The 22,374-nt window shown below is 38.0% G+C and overlaps 2 pseudogenes; both read left to right on the top strand.

Annotated features, from left to right (window-relative positions):
* Nucleotides 1-11,628: 11,628 nt before the first annotated feature.
* LOC147359898 (olfactory receptor 5D13-like) lies at nucleotides 11,629-12,867 on the top strand (annotated as a pseudogene).
* Nucleotides 12,868-15,665: 2,798 nt separating this feature from the next.
* Nucleotides 15,666-20,436, top strand: LOC147359897 (olfactory receptor 5D3-like; annotated as a pseudogene).
* Nucleotides 20,437-22,374: the final 1,938 nt, after the last annotated feature.

Here is a 22,374-nt window from a genome sequence, read left to right as displayed (position 1 = left end):
CAGTTCAGTTCAGTTGCTCAGTTGTGTCCGACTCTTGCGACCCCATGAATCGCAGCATGCCAGGCCTCCCTGTCCATCACCATCCCCTGGAGTTCACTCAGACTCATGTCCATCAAGTCAGTGATGCCATCCAGCCATCTCATCCTCTGTCATCCCCTTCTCCTCCTGCCCCCAATCCCTCCTAGCATCGGTCTTTTCCAATGAGTCAACTCTTCGCATGAGGTGGCCAAAGTACTGGAATTTCAGCTTTAGCATCATTCCTTCCAAAGAAATCCCAGGGCTGATCTCCTTTAGAATGGGCTGGTTGGATCTCCTTGCAGTCCAAGGGACTCTCAAGAGTCTTCTCCAACACCACAGTTCAAAAGCATCAATTCTTTGGCGCTCAGCTTTCTTCACAGTCCAACTCTCACATCCATACATGACCACTGGAAAAACCATAGCCTTGACTAGATGGACCTTTGTTGGCAAAGTAATGTCTCTGCTTTTCAATATGCTATCTAGGTTGGTCATAACTTTTATGAGAGTTAAAATTTAACTTTGTTGCTTTTGAAATTTGTATTATTAAAATTTTAGAGTATATTCCCTTATGTCTGGCTTATTTGGCTCAGCATTTTTTTTTCAAAAGAATTTTTAAGTGACTGAGTATAACAGTAGTTCCATTTTTGTTGCTGAAGAATGTTCCACAAAATAAATATATTGATATGATAATATGTTTATTCATACTTCTACTACAAAACGAATTTGGCTATTTCCTCTTCTTTATTGAAGTATTATTTATTTTGCTGCTGCGTCTCTTCAGTCGTGTCCGACTCTGTGCAACCCCCATGGACTGTAGCCTACCAGCTTCTCCGTCCATGGGATTCTCCAGGCAAGAACACTAGAGTGGGTTGCCATTTCCTTCTCCAATGCATGAAAGTGGAAAGTGAAAGTGAAGTCGCTCAGTAGTGTCTGACTCTTAGCGACCCCATGGACTGCAGCCTACCAGGCTCTTCCGTCCATGGGATTTTCCAGGCAAGAGTACTGGAGTGGGGTGCCATTGCCTTCTCCATTATTTATTTACAGTGTTATAATAATTTTAGATGCACAACACAGTGATTCATTATGTTTTTAGACTATACACTATTAAAACTTAGTGTCTCAGTGGGTAAAGAACCTGTCTGCAATGCAGGTGATGCCAGAGATATGGGTTTGATTCTTGGGTGGGGAAGATCCCCTGGAGGAGGGCATGGCAACCCAATCCCATGGGCAGAGGAGCCTGGTGGGCTACAGTCCATGGGGTCACAAAGAGTTGGACATGACTGAAGTGACTGAGCACAGTACAGCACACAAAGGATAATAGCTAGAACTTATGGCGCTAGGCAGTGGTATCCTTGTAGCTTATCTATTTTATACAGAGTATTTTGTAGACTTTATACTCCTAAATTGCCCCTCCTCCTTTCTTTATAAAGTCTGCAAATAACAATTTTTGGAGAGAATTGGAGTAAAGAGAAACCTTGCGCATTGTGGGTGAGAATGTAAATTGGTAGAGCCAATTGCATACTGTATGGAAAACAGTATGGAGTTTTGCACACAAACACACACACAAAAGCTAAATATAGAACTACCATATGAGCCAGCAATTTCACTCCTGGTTATTTCACCTTTTTTATCTTTAATGGAAATGCTGCATGAACATTTTTACACAAGTATGTGCTGCATTGCCCATGAGCACTCACTGGGTGAGGTATGCCCTGTCTCTGAATGTTCTAGATCAAAGGTGCTTGTTTCTGATCTTTTGCTGAAGTGAAGTGAAGTGAAGTGAAGTCGCTCAGTTGTGTCCGACTCTTTGCGACCCCATGGACTGTAGCCTACCAGGCTCCTCCATCCATGGAATTCTCCAGGCAAGAGTACTGGAGTGGATTGCCATTTCCTTTTCCAGGGGATCTTCCCAACCCAGGGATCAAACCTGGGTATCCTGCATTCCAGGCTGACGCTTTAACCTCTGAGCCAAAGATCTTTTGCTAGGTCCCATTAAACAATTTTCCAAAATAGATGTATTAGTTTAAATTCCAACTATATTACATGTGGGTTCTAATTATTGTCCATTCTTGCCAATATTTAATACTGTCATAGCAGACATTTTAGTATTTTGAGGTTGGTGGATGAGTAGGGGTACTTCATTTTGGTGATGAATTCAATTCCACTTTACTAATGTGGTTGAATTCCTATAATTTAGTTATTAGTCATTTGACTTGTCTTACTTCTTTGTGAAGGTCCTATTCAGGTGTTTTTTTTTTTACCTATTTTTCTATTAGGTTGTTAATATTTTATTATGAAATATGTATTTCATTATGCATTCTAAATAAAAGTCCTTTGATGTATGTATAATGAATATTTTCTCCTAGATTGTGGCTTGTCTATTCACTTGGTTGGTGATGTATTTAGGTGCACACATTTCCTTATGTTTAATGAATTAATGTTTATCAAACTGTTTCTTTACACAGTGAAGTACTTTTAATATCTTATTTAAGATCCACTTCTTACCTCCAAAATAATAAAGATATTATCATACTTTATGTGCTAAGTTATCACAAATTTCACACAGTATTATATTTTCTATTCTACTTCCTCTATTTTCAATTCAGGGTTTTATTTTCTCTTTTTACATTGATTTTTATATTTATTTCAAACTGCAAGTAATTTTTGATGGGGCATGACTATAATCTAATTTTATATTTTGACTTATTGGTGTATATTTACCCTAGAAATACTTATTGAAAAATGCACTCATTTTAACACTGCTTTGTGGTGCCAGAATATTCATAAAGTAAATATCAGTATATCTATACTTCTGTTCCTAGACTTTCTGTATGCTTCTAGCTATTTTATAATCAGAACTACCCTTAACTAATAGGCTTTAACATCAAGTTGAGCAACTCTTAAAAAGTTACTTTTTATCTTGCAGAGTGTTTAAGATATTCTTTATTTTTACCTTTTAAAACAAACTTTAGAATTATTCTTGTTTAGATTTAGTGTAGAAAAACAGTAGAATTGTAGATCTATTTGTAAAGAATGATGTTTGCATCCTCAAGTCTTCCAAATCATAAGCATGCTACATTATTATGTTAATTTAGATCTACTTCGTGTTTTACAATATAAGATATATCATATTTTTATAAAGTTGTTACATATATTTTTAAATTAATCTGGATGTGTGATTATTTTTCATACTATTTTAAATGTCATTTGTAAAATGTTTATTGTTTTTCAATTAGGATTCAATGCATTTTGGCAACTCTAACAATATTTTTTAATAATTTTATAATTTATTTGTAGATTATTTTTGATTTTCAGAATGCATATCATACAATCTCTAATTAAACATTTTCTGGATATATTGTTTCCAGTGTTATTCTTTTTATTTTTTTCCTGTGTTTGGTTAACTAGCTGAAAACATTAGTACAATTCTGAATAAATAATAAATAAATAATTAGTAAAAGTGGGTACCCTTGACTTCCTCATCTAACAAGGAAACATTTCATGCTTAAAATGTTAAACAAAGTTATCTCACATATTTGTTTTGCATGTGTCTGTTTGTTATATTTTGTTTTTTAGTGAGTGAATGTTGAATTTATCAAGTTAATTTTCCTCATTTTAACGCCTAAAGGCATTACCATATTTTGATATGGTAACGTGTATTTTTAAAAATTTTCTAATATCAAAATATGTGTTTTTTCCTAAGAAAAGTACTATAGTCATTATATATTTACCTTTTTATTAGTTGATTGGTTTAGTGTGTCAATATTTTATGTATAATTTAAAATTCTGTGATCATTAGTAAGATTATTCTCTAATTTTCTTTTATTGTCCTTGTTAGTTTTTGCCATCTAGATTATATTTTTCTCTCAAAACAAAAATGATGAGGGTCTTCTTATTCAATGCAGTGAATATTAAGTAGAAATGAAAAAGAGAATGTGATTGGGAGAAACTCAAGGACAGTATCACATCAAAAAAGAAAAACACTATAAGTTAATTGCTATTCAGTTCAGTTCAGTTGCTCAGTCGTGTTCAACTCTTTGTGACCCCATGGACTGCAGCACGACAGGCATCCCTGTCCATCACCAAATCCAAGAGTTTACTCAAACTCCTGTCCATTGAGTCGGTGATGCCATCCAACCATCTCATTCTCTGTCATCCCCTTCTCCCACCTTCAGTCTTTTCCAGCATGAGGGTCTTTTCAAGTAAGTCAGCTCTTCACATCAGGTGGCCAAAGTATTGGAGTTTCAGCTCCAACACCAGTCCTTCCAGTGAATATCCAGGATTGATTTCCTTTAGGATGGACTGGTTGGATCTTTCAGTCCAAGGGACTCTCAAGAGTCTTCTCCAACACCAGAGTTTAAAAGCATCAATTCTTTGGTGCTCAGATTTCTTTATAGTCCATACATGACTACTGGAAAAACCATAGCTTTGACTAGACTGACCTTTGTTGACAAAATAATGTCTCTGCTTTTCAATATACTGTCTAGGTTGGTCATAACTTATCTTTCAAGAAATAGGGTTTTTAAATTTCATGGCTGCAATCACCATCTGCAGTGACTTTGGAGACCGCCCCCCCCCCAAAACAAAAAGAAAAGTCTGCCACTGTTTCCACTGTTTTCCCATCTATTTGCCATGAAGTGATGGGATTGGATGCCATGATCTTTGTTTTCTGAATGTTGAGCTTTAAGCCAACTTTTTCACTCTCCTCTTTCATTTTCATCAAAAGGCTCTTTAGTTCCTCTTCACTTTCTGCCATAAGGGTGGTGTCATCTGCATATCTGAGGCTATTGATATTCCCAGCAGTCTTGATTCCAGCTTGTGCTTCATCCAGCCAGATTTTCTCATGATGTACTCTCCATTTAAGTTAAATAAGCAGGGTGACAATATACAGCCTTGACATACTCCTTTTCCTATTTGGAACCAGTCTGTTGTTCCATGTCCAGTTCTAACTGTTGCTTCCTGACCTACATACAGATTTCTCAAAAGACAGGTCAGGTGGTCTGGTATTCCCATCTCTTCCAGAATCTCCACTGTTTGTGGTAATCCACACAGTCAAAGGCTTTGGCATATTCAATAAAGCAGAAATAGATGATTTTCTGGTACTCTCTTACTTTTTTGATGATCCAGGGGATGTTGGCAATTTGATCTCTGGTTCCTCTGCCTTTTCTAAAATCAGCTTGAACATCTTGAAGTTCGTGGTTCACATATTGCTGAAGCCTGGCTTGGAGAATTTTGAGCATTACTTTACTAGCGTGTGAGATGAGTGCAATTGTGTGGTAGTTTGAGCATTCTTTGGCATTGCTTTTCTTTGGGATTGGAATGAAAACTGACCTTTTCCAGTTCTGTGGCCACTGCTGAGTTTTCCAAATTTCCTGGCATGTTGATCACAGCAGTTTCTGAGCATCATCTTTCAGGATTTGAAATAGCTTCAACTGGAATCCCATCACCTCCACTAGCTTTGTTTGTAGTGATGGTTCCTTAGGCCCACTTGACTTCGCATTCCAGAATGTCTGGTTCTAGGTCAGTGATCACACCATAGTGATTATTTGGGTCATGAAGATCTTTTTTGTACAGTTCTGTGTATTCTTGCCAGCTCTTCTAAATATATTCTGCTGCTGTTAGGTCCATACCATTTCTGTCCTTTATTGAGCCCATCTTTACATGAAATGTTCCCTTTGTATTTCTAATTTTCTTGAGGAGATCTCTAGTCTTTCTCATTGTATTGTTTTCCTCTATTTCTTTGGATTGATCACCGAGGAAGGCTTTCTTATCTCTTCTTGCTATTCTTTGGAACTCTGCATTCAAATGGGTATATCTTTCCTTTTCTCCTTTGCTTTTCGCTTCTCTTCTTTTCACAGCTATTTGTAAGGCCTCCTCAGAGAGCCATTTTGCATTTTTGCATTTTTTTTCTTGGGGATGGTCTTGATCCCTGTCTCCTGTACAATATCATGAACCTCCATCCATCAGGCACTCTGTCTATCAGATCTAGGCCCTTAAATCTATTTCTCACTTCCACTGTATAGTCATAAGGGATTTGATTTAGGTTTTACCTGAATGGTCTAGTGGTTTTCCCTACTTTCTTGAATTTAAGTCTGATTTTGGCAATAAGGAGTTCATGATCTGAGCCACAGTCAGCCCCAGTCTTATTTTTCCTGACTGTATAGAGCTTCTGCATCTTTGACTGCAAAGAATATAATCAATCTGATTTCGGTGTCGACCATCTGGTGATGTCCATGTGTACAGTCTTCTCTTGTGTTGTTTGAAGACAGTGTTTGCTATGACCAGTGCATTCTTTGGCAGAACTGTATTAACCTTTGCCCTGCTTCATTCTGTACTCCAAGGCCAGTTACTGTACTCCAAGCAATTACTGTACTCCAAGCAATTACTTCAGTAATGGCTGTTACTGGTGTGCTTAGTCACTCATTTGTGTCTGAGTCTTTGCAACCCCAGAGACTGTGGCCCACCAGGATCCTTTGTCCATGGTATTCTCCAGGCAAGAATACTGGAGTGGCTTGCAATGCCCTCCTCCATGGGCTCTTCCTAACCCAGGGATTGGACCCAGTTCTTCCACATTGCAGATTCTTTACTGTCTGAGCCTCCAGGGAACCAATTAGTGGAGGAGGCCCTAAAGCAATTATGATTTTTATTATCTATTTATGCAAAGAAAATATTGTGTTTGAACCCTGACTTCACATACCAATTTTCTGGACCAGGAAATTAGATTTGTTGTGTCTTGCTTACTTCTTTGTGAAATGTGTGTATTTGGCTAGCCAAAAAGTTTGTTCTGGCTCTTCTGTAACATGTTATGGAAAAACTGGAATGAGCTTTCATGGCCAGCCCAACATTATTAGAAAATTTTAAGTTTGCATTCACTAATTAGTTGTTATTTAGTTAATAATAAGTTTAAAAAATATTGCTTACTACTCCCAAAAACTACCCCTCAACCTGGCCCCAACACACTGACAGTCACAGATACTAAAAGCCAAGTCTGGCAAATGTTGTAGCAAAATGATGCAAAGTAGGGATACTGAGAGCTACTTATTACATTTACACTTTTTCAGTTCAGAATTGATAGTATGTTGGCATAAAGCAGAGCTGGTTGTAGTATTGGAGATACAATAAAGTGGGACTACTAATGTGAATGATGACATTTTAAGAATAAATTATATAATTTTTAATTTAAAAAATAAGTTGCAAAGATATTTCAGTTTTCATCACACCTCACCATACATTGTTAGTGGGAATGCAAAATGTTGTGGCTGCTATGGAAAATGGTATACGGGTTCTTTATTAAGATGAAAATTGAATTGTACATGATCCAGAAATCCTGCTTATGGGTATTATCCTAAAAATCTGAAGTCAAGCTTTTAAAAATATGCTAGCGTTCCCACACTCACTGTAGAACCATTCACAATAGCCAGGGAGTGGAAACCACTGAAATATCTATGGACAGATGGTTGGATAAAAGAATGCGGTGCATATGTGAACAGTGGAATACAACCTGACCTTTAAAAAGAAGAAAATTGTGTAATATGTGACTACATGGATGAAACTTGAGGACATTATGCTAAATGAAAATGTCAGTCATAGAAAGACAAATACTGCAGGATTTCACTTATGTGATATATCGGAATCAAGGAGTGGAATAATAACTAACAGAGGCTAGTGGAGACAGAAGCAGAAATTTACAAATCAATGGTCAAGAAGTTTCAGTTTAGCAAGACACACAGAGCTGTGCTGTATAAAATTATATGTGTGGTCAACAGTACTGTATTGTACACTTAAAAATATCTTAGGGTAGATCTCATATTGTGTTCTTACCACAGTAAAATAAAATTTAAGAGAGAATTAAAGGTACATTATGACGACTAAAATTTAAATTTAATTTGATTCCTTCTGGTTTGTTTTTTCCCACTAAAACCCTCTTTTCTTTCTGAGATGTAATCCAGGGGCAGCATTGGATTCGTTTTCGCATCTCCTCAGTATCCTCTGGTCTGAAACAGTGTTTCACTCCTTTCTTGTTTTTTCTTGACTTTGACAATTCTAAGGAATATTGGTGAGGTATCCTGAAGAATGTTTCCGGATATGGGTTTACCTAATGGTTCTCTCACATTAAACTGGGATTGTAGATTTTCGGTATGGTTTTATCACAGAAGTGAAGCTTTTCTCATGACATTGTATCAGGGTGAATGATATCTACATTACATCACTAGCGAAGACCATCTTTATCTTTTGCCTAAGGCAGAGCTGGCCAAATTTCTCTACTCTAAACTTGAATGCTGGATTTGAAATGCAGTTAATAACAATTATTTCTATATTTTTTCCATATTTCAAAGTTTTATGTTTATTTTTTATTTTATGTTTATTTTTATGTTTATTCAATGAATACTTATTATTTTAAAAGTTCAATATCAAAAAAGTAATTCATGGGATAGATGTGGTGGTGTAATTATCTTTAATGATTTAGAAGAAAATCCATCCACTGAAATGACACAAGAGACAGTGTTTCACCTAATTAAATGGCTTGTGGTCCACTGAGTAATACTCCAATTACAATTCTGTGTACTTCATATATTCATGGTCGTGGGGGGAAATATAAGACCCAGGGTTTGGCAGAATTTAGACTGTGAATTCAGCTGTTAAATTTTTCTTTGTATTTTTTAATATTTCTAATGTTCCTGGAAATAAAATGCCATTTTACTGGCATGCTCATTGAAATATACTGTCATTTTTGCAAGCCTAAAGTCTTTTAATATCTTAAAGAATGTTTGAATACTGAGAAGAAATATACTGGAGGTTCATTAATCCTAAAAAGAAATTCTCAGTAAATTAATCAAGAACATCTGGTTTCATATCAGTTCATGTTTCTTTCTGTATCTTGCAAATTAAGTGGAAAAGATGGAGCTATGACTCATATAGATTATTCCACAAACTATAGATGATCCCTTTCTATGATCAGAAACATTTTAATTTGCACTAATACGGCATGAAGTGGTTTTCACAGTTAAGATTTGTATTACTGAAAGTGGTAGCAGTGAGCAACAGGGAAATTGCAAAGATGCAGAGAATTCTGTAATTCCATAAACCTAGTTCCAGTTTGCGGAGAAGGCAATGACACCCCACTCCAGTACTCTTGCCTGGAAAATCCCCTGGTGGGCTGCCGTCTATGGGGTCGCACAGAGTCGGACACGACTGAAGCGACTTGGCAGCAGCAGCAGTTCCAATTTGAATACAAACCCACCATTAATCCACTGATTTTCTGCAAAATCATTTGAAATTGCTAACGTTGAACACCAAATCAATTTTTCAGTCTCTTTGGTTATTGATATGAGTATTGCATCAGGAAACTAAAACAGTGGCTCCAGTCTTCCTAATATACCAAGGTGTTGCTAATATTTTCAAATGTTAAAGGAAAGCCATTTGTTAAAATAGCCTGAATAATAATGGATATTTACAATGTATCTGCCCAGTCCCTCTTGCTATTGGAAAAAAATATTCTGATGACATATTATTTATGTCTAGGGTTGTTTGTAGTGGATATCAACTAGGCCTTCATGGAGCTGAGTCTGTAGCCTGACACTTGATCTGGACAAAACAAAGATGAATGTCTGTATCTCGGGGCCATTCATTTTAAGGCATTGCAGCTCTTGCTTCCCCATCTTCTCCAAGTTTGCCTCATCATAACAGAGGTTTACTCATTGGTAGAGAAAATTTGTAATTTTCACTGTTTCTTGAATACATTTTGTATAAAATTATTGTTGGTAAATATAATAATTAATTATATATAATTATATATAATTTATAAATATAAATTATATCATTTTGTTTCTCATAACATTATATATACTTTATATTATATATTTAATTATATATTGGTGGCTGAGACAGTAAAGAATCTGTCTTCAGTAAACCTGGGTTTGATCTCTGAGTTGGGAAGATCCCCTGGAGAAGGCAATGGCAATCCACTCCAGTATTCTTACCTGGAGAATCACACAGACAGAGAAACCTGATGAGCTACAGTCCGTGGTTTTTCAGAGAGTCAGACACGAGAAAGAAACTAACACTCACTTATAATTTTAGATATATCAAAAAGGTTTAGCTGCTAAGTCATACTGGAGTGGGTTGCCATCTCCTTCTCCAGGGGATCTTCCCGACCTAGGGATTGAACTCAGGTCTCCTGCATTGCAGGTGATCTCCTGCATTGCAGGTAGATTACTTACTGACTCAGCCACCAGAGAGGCCCACAGCAATATTGGGGTGGGTTGCCATTTCCTTCTCCAGGGAGTCTTCCCCACCCAGGAATCGAACCTGTGTCTCCTGTGTCTCCTACATTGAAGGTGTATTCTTTACCATTAAGCCACTATGGAAGCCTTATATATTAAAATAGATGATCTAAAATCACATTTACAAGTAATTAATATAAGTTAATTAGATTCAATTAATGAATGAATCAGTGTTAAGCAAAATGTCAATATAAAAACCCAAAAATTATCCCAGGAGCCAGTATAACCTTAATGGAGGTTTTGATGGAAGGTACATGATTATTTCATGAATAAGATTCTATAATTAATTTAAGCACAAGATGGAAGGCATAAACTAGTTACAACTTAAGATTTATGCCAATTCACAAACTTTTAATTTGTCAATTAAAAGTCAATTCTTTAATATGACTAGAATATAAAAAAACTATACTGAGATTTATAGGGCACCTTTTACACACCATGTGATCTCCTTGATCCTTAGTGTAACTGTTAGAACCATAACAAAGTACTCTGCTTCTTTTTGGCATCTGAAAATTTTGAGATTTACACTTTTTTGTGTGTTCCAAATTTATATTTTAGTTGTATATTGAAAATACTAAGGGCTAAATTTTAAACGATAGCATGAATAGTCTGTATTTTAGTGGTTCTCATAATTTATCATGCATCAGAAATCACCTGGAGGGCTGGATAAATCACAAATTGTGGGCTACTTTCCAGAGTTGTTGATTCAGGAAGTTGGAGACAAGGCTTGAGAATTTGCATCCCTAACATATTCTTAGGCGTCCCTGCTGCTGCTGGTTTGAGGACCATATCTGGAGAATATATACCAGCTCCCCAGAGACATATGAAGCTTCTGCCTTCGCTGTTTCTCTTTTGTATTCATTTCTATTTTTCAGGAATAATGTTTGGTCCTTTGTTCAACAGGAATCATCCTGCTATCAGAAGGAAATCAGAGTATCATACCTACATTAATTCTCCTGGGTTTTTCAGAATATCCAGAACTCCGGGTCCCACTTTTCCTTGTTTTCTGTCTATCTACACAGCCACCGTGGTGGGGAATTTGCTAAGTCACTTCAGTCATATCCGACTCTGTGCAACCCTGTAGATGGCAGCCCACCAGGCTCCCCCATCCCTGGGATTCTCCAGGCACCAACAGTGGAGTGGGTTGCCATTTCCTTCTCCAGTGCATGAAAGTGAAAAGGGAAAGTGAAGTCAGTCGCTCAGTCCTGTCTGACTCTTAGCGACCCCATGGACTGCAGTCCACCAGGCTCCTCCATCCATGGGATTTTCCAGGCAGGAGTACTGGAGTGGGTTGCCATTGCCTTCTCCAGTGGTGGGGAATTTAGGCATGATCATAATCATCAAGGTCAATTCAAAACTCCACATGATCATGTACTTTTTCCTTAGTCACTTGTCCTTTGTCGATTTCTGTTTTTCTACTGTCAGTCAGTCAGTTCAGTCGCTCAGTCACGTCCGACTCTTTGCGACCCCATGAATCACAGCACGCCAGGCCTCCCTGTCCATCACCAACTCCCGGAGTTCACCCAGACTCACGTCCATCGAGTCAGTGATGCCATCCAGCCATCTCATCCTCTGCCATCCCCTTCTCTTGCCCCCAATCCCTCCCAGCATTAGCGTCTTTTCCAATGAGTCAACTCTTCGCATGAGGTGGCCAAAGTACTGGAGTTTCAGCTTTAGCATCATTCCTTCCAAAGAAATCCCAGGGCTGATCTCCTTCAGAATGGACTGGTTGGATCACACCCAAACTGTTGGAAAATTTGAATTTGAATTTCACAAAACCGCTTTGTCACTCCACATATTTTTAAATTCATTATTTTATTTCTGAAAAAAAATTGATATCCTATGCTACAGATTGTTCAGTTCTTGTGGTGCAATTGATTGTGGAGGACAGAGCCATTTCTTTCTCTGGTTGCATTGCACTATTTTGTTTCACTTGCCTATTTGGTGTAGCAGAAACGTTCATGTTAGCAGCAATGGCCTATGACCGCGTTGTGGCAGTCTGCAACCCCTTGCTCTATCTACCACTGTGATGTCTTGAAGCACTGTGCTCTCTTGGTGGCTGGCTCTTACTCATGGGGTGTAGTGTGCTCCATGACACACATATTTTCTTCTTGAATTATCCTATTGCAAGTCTAGCACCATAAATAATTTTATCTGTGACCACTCTGTAATTGTTTCTGTCTCCTGCTCAGATCCCTATATCAGTCAGATGTTATGTTCTGTTATCGCCATGTTCAATGAGGCAAGCAGCCTGGTGATTATTCTGATGTCCTATATATTCATTTTTATCACTGTTATGGGGATGCCTTCTGCAAGTGGGTGCTGGAAAACCTTCTCCACCTGTGCTTCCCACCTGACAGCCATCAGCATCTTCCATGGAACCATCCTTCTCCTTTACTGCATTCCTAACCCCAAAACTTCTTGGCTCACAGTCAAAGTGACTTCTGTGTTTTACACAGTAGTGATTCCCATGCTGAACCCCTTGATCTACAGCTTGAGGAACAAAGAAGTAAAAAATACATTCACAAGATTAGTTTTCACAAAACCGCTTTGTCACTCCACATAATATTTTTAAATTCGTTATTTTATTTCTGAAAAAAAAATTGATACCCTATGCTACAGATTGTTCAGTTCTTGTGGTGTAATTGATGATTCAAATCTTTTGATAAATATAAAGCTTTAAGTTAGTATATCTACGGCAGGATAGCATTTTATTGATGATTATTGATTTTTGCATACATCAGATCAGATCAGATCAGTCGCTCAGTCGTGTCTGACTCTTTGCAACCCCATGAATCGCAGCACGCCAGGCCTCCCTGTCCATCACCAGCTCCCGGAGTTCACTGAGACTCACATCCATCGAGTCAGTGATGCCATCCAGCCATCTCATCCTCTGCCGTCCCCTTCTCCTCTTGCCCCCAGTCCCTCCCAGCATCAGAGTCTTTTCCAATGAGTCAACTCTTCGCATGAGGTGGCCAAAGGACTGGAGTTTCAGCTTTAGCATCATTCCTTCCAAAGAAATCCCAGGGCTGATCTCCTTCAGAATGGACTGGTTGGATCTCCTTGCAGTCCAAGGGACTCTCAAGAGTCTTCTCCAACACCATAGTTCAAAAGCATCAGTTCTTCGGCACTCAGCCTTCTTCACAGTCCAACTCTCACATCCATACATGACCACAGGAAAAACCATAACCTTGACTAGACGAACCTTTGTTGGCAAAGTAATGTCTCTACTTTTGAATATGCTATCTAGGTTGGTCATAACTTTGCTTCCAAGGAGTAAGCGTCTTTTAATTTCATGGCCGCAGTCACCATCTGCGGTGATTTTGGAGCCCAGAAAAATAAAGTCTGACACTGTTTCCACTGTTTCCCCATCTATTTCCCATGAAGTGGTGGGACCGGATGCCATGATCTTTGTTTTCTGAATGTTGAACTTTAAGCCAACTTTTTCACTCTCCACTTTCACTTTCATCAAGAGGCTTTTGAGTTCCTCTTCACTTTCTGCCATAAGGGTGGTGTCATCTGCATATCTGAGGTTATTGATATTTCTCCCGGCAATCTTGATTCCAGCTTGTGTTTCTTCCGGTCCAGCATTTCTCATGATGTACTCTGCATATAAGTTAAATAAACAGGGTGACAATATACAGCCTTGACGAACTCCTTTTCCTATTTGGAACCAGTCTGTTGTTCCATGCTGTAAACCATATGTAAACCAAATTTTTTTTTAAATGACTGCTTTTTGTAGTATTTATAAATTATTTTTGAGTGAATTAAATTGTATTAAAAGTTTATGGGTATATGATGAAATAAGCTATTTTTCCTGCTTTGGACAGTTGGCATGTACCTCATAAGAAAAATGATTAAGGAGAAAGTTCAAGCTTCCTGCAAAGAAGGCATAAACTGTTTATGATATCCTCTTCAAAACACAAGTCTGGGAAAAAGACAGGAGGGCAACACGGACTCCAAGAACTAATCAATCAAACACACAGTAACAATAAAATGTGAGTGACCAATCAACAACACAATTATTCCAATCATACAGTGACCAAGTATTGTCTTAGACTAAAGTGTTTAGGCATGCATGACAGCAATCTGTCCTTCACTATATCACAGTTTGCTCATACTCATGTCCATCAAGTCAGTGAAGCTATCCAACTATCTCATCCTCTGTTGCCCACTTGTTTGCCTGCCCTCAACCTTTCCCAGCATCAGGGTCTTTTCCAATGAGTTAACTCTTCTCAACTGGTGGCCAAAATGTTGGAGCTTCAGCTTCAGCCTCAGTCCTTCCAATGAGAATTCAGGGTTGATCTCCTGTAGGATTGACCTGGTTTGATCTCCTTGCTGTTCAACGGACTCTCAAGAGTTTTCTCCAGCACCACAATTTGAAAGCAACAATTCAGCACTCTGCCTTCTTTATGGTCCAACACTCACATCTATACATGACTACTGGAAAAGCCATAACTTGGACTATATGGACCTTTGTCAACGAAGTGATGCCTCTGCATTTTAATACACTGTCTACGATTGTCATAGCTTTCTTTCCAAGCAATCATAGATGAATGAATCATAGATGTAAACATAAAAATGAAAACTGAAAAATATTTAGCATAAAACAGAAAAAATCTTTCAAAAGTTAGGATAATTCTTTGAATGAACATAAAAAGGATGGATCTTTAAAAAACAATAAAAAGAGCTTCATTGCCATTAAAAATGTTTGGTAAGAGTTTCTGAAGCATAAATGACACCATTAATAAAGTGAAAATACAAGCCATAGATTGTGAGTAAGTATTTGCAAAACGTATTTGATAAATGATTTCAATGTAAAACATACAGAGGAAGTCTTTATACTCAATATGAGAAAAAAGCCTACTTAAAGTTTTGATGAACTATCTGAGCACACATTTGACAAAACAGAACACACAAATAAACACATGAAAAAATACTAAGTATAGCTAGTCATCAATGACATTCTTATTAAAATTAAAACTTAAACCACAAGGAGAAACTACTGTACTCCATTTAGAATAGCTAAAATGAATAAGTTTCAAATACTGGTGAAAATGTGGAGCAAGTTAAATGCTTATGCATTTCAGATAAGGGTTAAATAACTTTGAAAACAGTTTAGCAGTATCTTATGAAGTTAACGCTTCCCAGACTATTATGCTACAGAAACTGTGATAGCAGTTGAAGCCTCGAAGTTGGTGGCAATTTGTTGTGCAGCCTGGAGAACTAATATCCAAGAAGGTTGCTAGCTCTGGGTGAGAGGGTGTAGCTACTGGCTCCAAAGCTGGTCCAGGGTACAGAGGTGTCAGCAGTGGGGGGAAGGTGCACTGTGGAACTCAAGCCTATCTCAGTGAGAGAATAACCATGCAGACTTGTGGGATTTTGGATCAAGACCATACTATGTACAATAATTCTGTGCCTGGTGGGAAACAGCCTCTGGTGTTATGCCTTCCTGGTAGAGTCTGGCAAGTGTTAGTCAGGTTGTCAGGAGCCTAGGGAAAGCATTTGTTGCTGCTGTTTAGTCGCTAAATTGTGTCCAAATCTTTTGCGTATCCATGGACTGTAGCCCACCAGGCTCCTCAGTCCAACAGATTTCCCAGGCAAGAATACTGGGGTGGGTGGCCATTGCCTTCACCAAGTGTTATTCCCAACTCCAGGCAGGGATAGAACCTATGTCTCCTGCACTGCAGCTGATTTTTTTTTTTTTTTTTACCACCAAGCCACCAGGCAAGCCAGTGGTCTAACTGTGTGATATTTCACTGTAGTAGAACCAGTTGATTGACACTCAGAGGTTTTAGAGACTTAAACAAGTTTCCAAAATGCATTTGCTATTTTTAAGAGACTGTATTATTTAATTGTATAAGCTAGGAAGTGTGGATTGCTTATATTTAGAAGACAGCACAATTTAGTTTCAGTAAAGAACATCACTGTTTCTAAAGACAATAATATTTATTTAGGTTAAGCAACAAAACCAGAGACCAAGTTATACTGCTATACATCTCAAAACACATGCACTTCATACACAAAATGGGAAAGAAAAATCACACAGTAAATATATATAATAGCAGTTAATATCTCTGAACAGCTGCATTTTAGCTTATTTATCATTCATTTTGGGTTTTACTGTAGTCACCAAGTTTTCTTATTCAGTTCATGTATTTTTTTATAATTATTTTTAAAAGAAATTCATGAAATAGACTATTTGAGGTGCCATTTCCAGTGACTGAGGAAAAAAAAAAACTACCTTCTTGCAAGTTGCCACATAAAAAAAGCATTCAAGCTAATTTCTTGATATGTGATACAAAAATAAATAGCTCAAGAAATATTCTCTGGGGTCTAAATCCCCGAGGTTATCGGAGCCCTACATTTTGTTCATAGGAATCAGATTCAGCTTCCAAATATCTCTCTCTCTGTTTCTTCCTTTCTCTGAGTTTTTCTGGATATTAAGAAAGAAGTATATTCCAGTCACATTGAATTTTTGTGGGCTCCTGCTATATTGATTAACTCCTTAATGTTTTACATGATGTTTGAATTCTGAGTGGGAACTGCTCTGGAGACAATTAATAGTAGAAATGGGATCTTGGGGTGAGTTGGTTTCAGGCAGGATGATCTATCTTGTCTCTTTTCTCTCCTTTGGGGAACTCTGAGATCCTGAAACCTCTAAAGCAGTGGACCCTCTTTGTCAGTCTTTGTGTGATAATGTCTCCTGAGTCCATTTTCCTGAGGGCTGAGCTTTGATATCCTCCCCCTTCACTGGGGTATCATCCTGATTTTTGCTCTGAGGATATCCACACTGTGCTTAGCAGAGTAGTCACAATGAAATTTTTAAAAAGAATATTATAATGCCTGGTAATTCCTCAACACCTCAAAATTGAGTCAAAAGAAGATAAGAATAATATGCATAAAATAATAATAAATACCATAATATACAATTCCATTTTTCTGACAGTAATGTCTTCAGGTATGTCAAGGGTGTGGAAAATATGGCTGAAGTGAAAAGGAAAAGTATCCTCATTATAGTAATTTTCATGAAATGCTTTATATCTTGTTCAAGTGCTGCATCAGTATGTAAGAAAAAGAGGAAATTGCAGGCATTATATTCTGAGAATACTGACATGAGCAGAGAAGATTGAAAACTGGAGAATATAGTTAGGATAAGGGTTTAGGTAAAACTGAGCAGAGAAATTTAGATTCGATAAATTAGTTAGTAGGGAGAAATTAAAGTTTTTAAGAGTCATAAAATGTCATAACAACCACAGTAATCAAGAAGAGAAGAAATTGATTTTCTCACAGTGCAGGTTAGCAGCATCACAGGGAAGTTGGCTGAGCCTAGGTGACCGTGAGATTAAAAAGGGATGATTAATAAGAGTCAGATAATAATGAGAAAACACAGGGGAAACAGAGACAATTTACTGAAGGATAGTGATTGATGAATTAACATGAACAGGGCCAAGAGGAAATTCAGAAAAAGAGTTGAGCTACTCTTTGACATCACAAATTGTTCCTGCAGTTTTGCTGCTGCCAACTTTGAACCTTGACCTATTTCTTAGATTGTTTAAAATAATACGTTTAAAAATAATACCAATTATTCAGAGTATTAAGAATTGAAATGGATGAGGGTGGGAAAACCTATATATTGTGAACTGCATAACTGTAAGACTTTGTGCAAATTATATTAATGCCATTTCCTATACTTATACACCTATAAAATATATATTATCATGTCATTATTACTGATAAAGAAGTTGAGGCTCATAAAATCTGAGTGATTCACCAAAGATCATACAGTAAATGCCAAAGCTTGGAACTGAAGTTAAATTTATGTTTCCAACTCCTTGCTTCTTTCATTGTGCCAGTCTGTCTGTCACTAACTCTTTTCCACTTCCCACTCGTTCCCTTTTCTGCATGTAGGAAATATATTTTTTGAGTGTCAAAAGTACCATAAAGCTATTCAAGAAATAATGAATTTTTTCTCCCTTCACATGGTCAGACAAAACTAAAATTGCATCTGTGTTTATGAGGTTCAAACAAATACTCCCTTTATTAATGAATATTTCAGATGTGTGCTTGTTATTGGTTAACTTATTTAAAAATCTTTGCTAAATAAGTATACTTCTGTTGTTATAAACTGCTTACCAGTACAAGATGCTTTTGCTTTCTCAAAATAATGTGCACAAATAATGATTGTATGACTCAAAGCAAGATTATCACCTGTAGTTTTAATCAAGCTCAATATTCCTGTCACCAGAAGTTTTGAGGGTGATAATGTAACCACTTGTGTTTATTACCGTATTCTCTGATTTTCTTGAGAAACAGTGTAGAATGTGAAAGAGTTGAGCAAAATATATTTTAAGTTACTCTGTAATTCAGATATTCTATAACCATTTAAATGTATAATATTCCTAATAAATTTCTTAGATTAAAAATATTGATAGCAAGTTAAGAGATATTGATCAAAGAATTTAAAAGACTATATTGAGAGCATCAGTGGCAGTATGTGAGACAAATGATAGTCAAATAGGAAAGAAAACAAGTGAGGGTACTACAAATTGTAATACAACTTCATTGCTTTACCAGGTCGCTGCATTGAACACAAAGCCAATAATTTTAGCGTCAAACTGGAAGCATTGGAAAACTTGAAGATGGAGCTTTATTTCCTTCAGTGCATTTATGTTTTCTAAAATGTGAAAATTCTTGTGGTAACTCATGACCTCTGCCTTTTCGATGATCTTCAGTTTGAATATAATGATAGAAGTCCTACGACCTCTAAAAATATTACTCCTCCTGCTTTTTAAAATAAATTTGAGTGCTATGTTTTCATTTATTGTTATGTTACTCCCACTAAACAGCACAGACCTTCAGAATGGTGGAACTATGAAAAACATGTTTTTCTGCAACACTATAGAAAACATTTCTAACTCTACACGAAATTCAATTTCTGTCACTCATGATCAACTTCAAACCTAACTCATCACTAGCAGGCTGTGTTAATTCAAACAAGTGTCTTAACTCATATATGCTTCCATTTCCTTTTGTAAAATATGAGACTAGTTGTTTTGAAATTCATAAGTCTTATTTAGTGGTCAAAACTAATGTACCAATATTTTAATACAATGTCTGCTGCACGATAAATGTGATATCCATGCAGTGTCATCATTATCATTGTTATCATTTTATTATCACTGTCTCAGATTTTCTCCAACAATTTTGTGGTTTGCTGAAGGAAATCGGAGTGCAGGAGCCACGTTCACCCTCTTGGGCTTCTCAGAATATCCCGACCTCCAGGTTCCCTTGTTCCTGGCTTTCCTCACCATCTATGCAGTCACTGTGGTGGGGAACCTGGGCATGATCACCATCATTAGGATCAGTCCCAAACTCCACACCCCCGTGTACTTTTTTCTCAGTCACTTGTCCTTTGTTCATTTCTGCTATTCCACCACAGTTACACCCAAACTCTTGCAGAATTTGGTGTGGAAGACAGAACCGTCTCGTTCATGGGATGCATCACGCAATTCTTCTCAGCTTGTATGTTTGCAGTGGCAGAGGCATTCGTGCTGGCAGTGATGGCCTATGACCGATTTGTGGCCGTTTGTAAGCCTCTACTCTACACAGTGGTCATGTCCCCAGAGCTCTGTGCATCGTTAGTGGCTAGTCCCTGCATGTGAGATATAGTCTCCTCCCTGACACTCACCTGTTTCCTCCTGGCATTATCCTTCTGTGGATCTAACATCATAAATAATTCCCTCTGTGAGCACTCTGTCACTGTCTCCATCTCCTGCTCTGACCCCTTCATCAGCCAAGTGCTCTGTTTTGCCATTGCCGTATTCAACGAAGTGAGCAGCCTGGCAATTGTCCTCACTACTTACATGTGCATTCTTGTCACTATCATAAAAATGCCCTCTGCTGGGGGCGCCAAATAGCCTTCTCTACTTGTGCCTCCCATCTGACCGCCATCGCCACGTTCCATGGGACTGTCCTGTTCCTTTATTGTGTACCCAGCTCCAAAAACTCATGGCTCACGGTCAAAGTAGGTTCTGTATTTTATACAGTGGTGAGTCCCATGCTGAATCCTCTGATCTATAGCCTCAGGAACAAAGATGTGAAAGAGGGTTAAAGGAAATTAATGACTCACTGAATACAATTTGGTTGAAGATCTGTATGTCCAAAAGAAATTTGATCATTACATAGTGTTGATTAAATCTTGTAGAGATGAAGACTCAGATTATGTAGTCAACTGACTAGATCATAAATTTAGAGCCATGAATTGGCTATTTGATCTCTTAGTTTTTGTTCAGTTCAGTGTCAAATAAAATAGCTGTATATCATGTGTAAAATGATGTGTGTTGTTGGTGTATGAAAAGTGAAACTGTGAGTTGTTCAGTCATGTCTGACTCTTTGCCACCCCACGGACTGTAGCCGGCCAGGTTCTTCTGTCCGTGGAAGTCTCAAGGAAAGAATGATGGAGTGGGTAGCCATTGCCTTTTCCAGGGGATCTTCCTGACCCAGGGTTTGAACCTGGGTTTCCTACATTTCAGGGAAATTCTTCAACTTCTGAGCCAACATGGAAGAGCTGTGGATGAATAGTGTCTCCCAAATATCCATGTCGCCCAGAACTCAGAATGTCACCTTATTTGGAAATAAGGTCTTTGCAGATATAATTAAGGTAAGAGTCAAGATGAGCGTAAAGTGAACCCAAAATCCAATGAGAGTGTCCTTATAAGAGACAGAAAGAGATACACAGAGACACACAGGGAAGGAGGGTATGTGACTTCCGCTTCTCTCTCTTTCCTCCTAAACCACACACAATTCTTAAAAAAAAATAAAACTAATTTTTAGTATTGTTGGTACATCACTGCTTCCTGGCTGTTTGTAAACCTGTGCTTTACACAGCTGTTGTGCCCCAGAAGCTGTGTTCCATCTTTCTGGCTGGTGCTACAGCTGAGCACAGACTGTTTCTTACACTCATCCTTTCAGTTGTATTGCCTACTGCTGCCCTTTTGGATCTTGTTTTACTTTAGCCAATTCAATGAACTAAGAAAGTTCATAGTCATCATTTCCTAGCTTTCCCTTCTGTCACTATTTTAAAAATAGTTTCTACCTGTGGGCATCACAGAGTCCTGTCTACCTATCCCTTCCACACATCATCATCCTTTCTCTCTATAGCACGTGCGTGCTGTGTGCTAAGTCACTTCACCCTGTTGACTCTTTGAGACCCTGGACTGTAGCCCACCAGGCTCCTCAGCCCATGGGATTCTCCAGGCAAGAATACTGGAGTTGGTTGCCATGCCTTCCTCCAGAGGATCTTGCAGACGCCGGGACTGAGCCAGAATTGCTTATGTCTCCTGCAGGTACCTTATCATTAGTGCCACCTAGGAAGCCCTCTATAGTATAGATAGATAGATGGATAGTGAAGTCGCTCAGTCATGTCCGACTCTTTGCGACCCCATGGACAGTAGCCAACCAGGCCTCTCCGTCCATGGGATTTTCCAGACAAGAATACTGGAGTGGGTTGCCATTTCCTTCTCCAGGGGATCTTCCCGACCCAAGGATCGAACCCGGGTCTCCCACATTGTAGGCGGACGCTTTACCGTCTCAGCCACCAGGGAAGTCCTCTATAGTATGCTCAGTTCCAAATGCTCATAAGTGATTGTTCAAGTAGAGTCTGTTTTATACCATGCCAATCCTCACACTGAACTCAGTGACATACAGTATACATACTGACCCAGGGATCGAACCCGGATCTTCCACATTGCAGGCAGACGCTTTACCATCTGAGCTACCGGAGAAGCCCCTATTAAATCATGTATGTGCCTATTCAAATACCACCTTCCAAGAAAATTCTTTTCTGAAAAGCTAATATAATGAGACAATCACTCTTTATCCCATTAACAATATATTTTTTTGCTTAGAAACAGATGATACATTAACTACATGCAATAATTTATTTGTCTCATTTCCTTCTCCCTCTATACACTCCAAGAGAGTAGAAATTTCTTGTATTATTATTGTATCTTATATCTCTAATGCCTAGAAAATTACCTAGAAAACACTTTTGGTCTTCAATGAATACTTG

This window comes from Bos grunniens, chromosome 14, assembly GCF_055505025.1.
Source record: "Bos grunniens cultivar Pamir isolate PY7600 chromosome 14, Bosgru_T2T1.0, whole genome shotgun sequence".
NCBI lineage: Eukaryota > Metazoa > Chordata > Mammalia > Artiodactyla > Bovidae > Bos > Bos grunniens.
The sequence above is the reverse complement of the archived record's forward strand: the minus strand, read 5'-3'. Positions and strand labels throughout refer to the sequence as shown.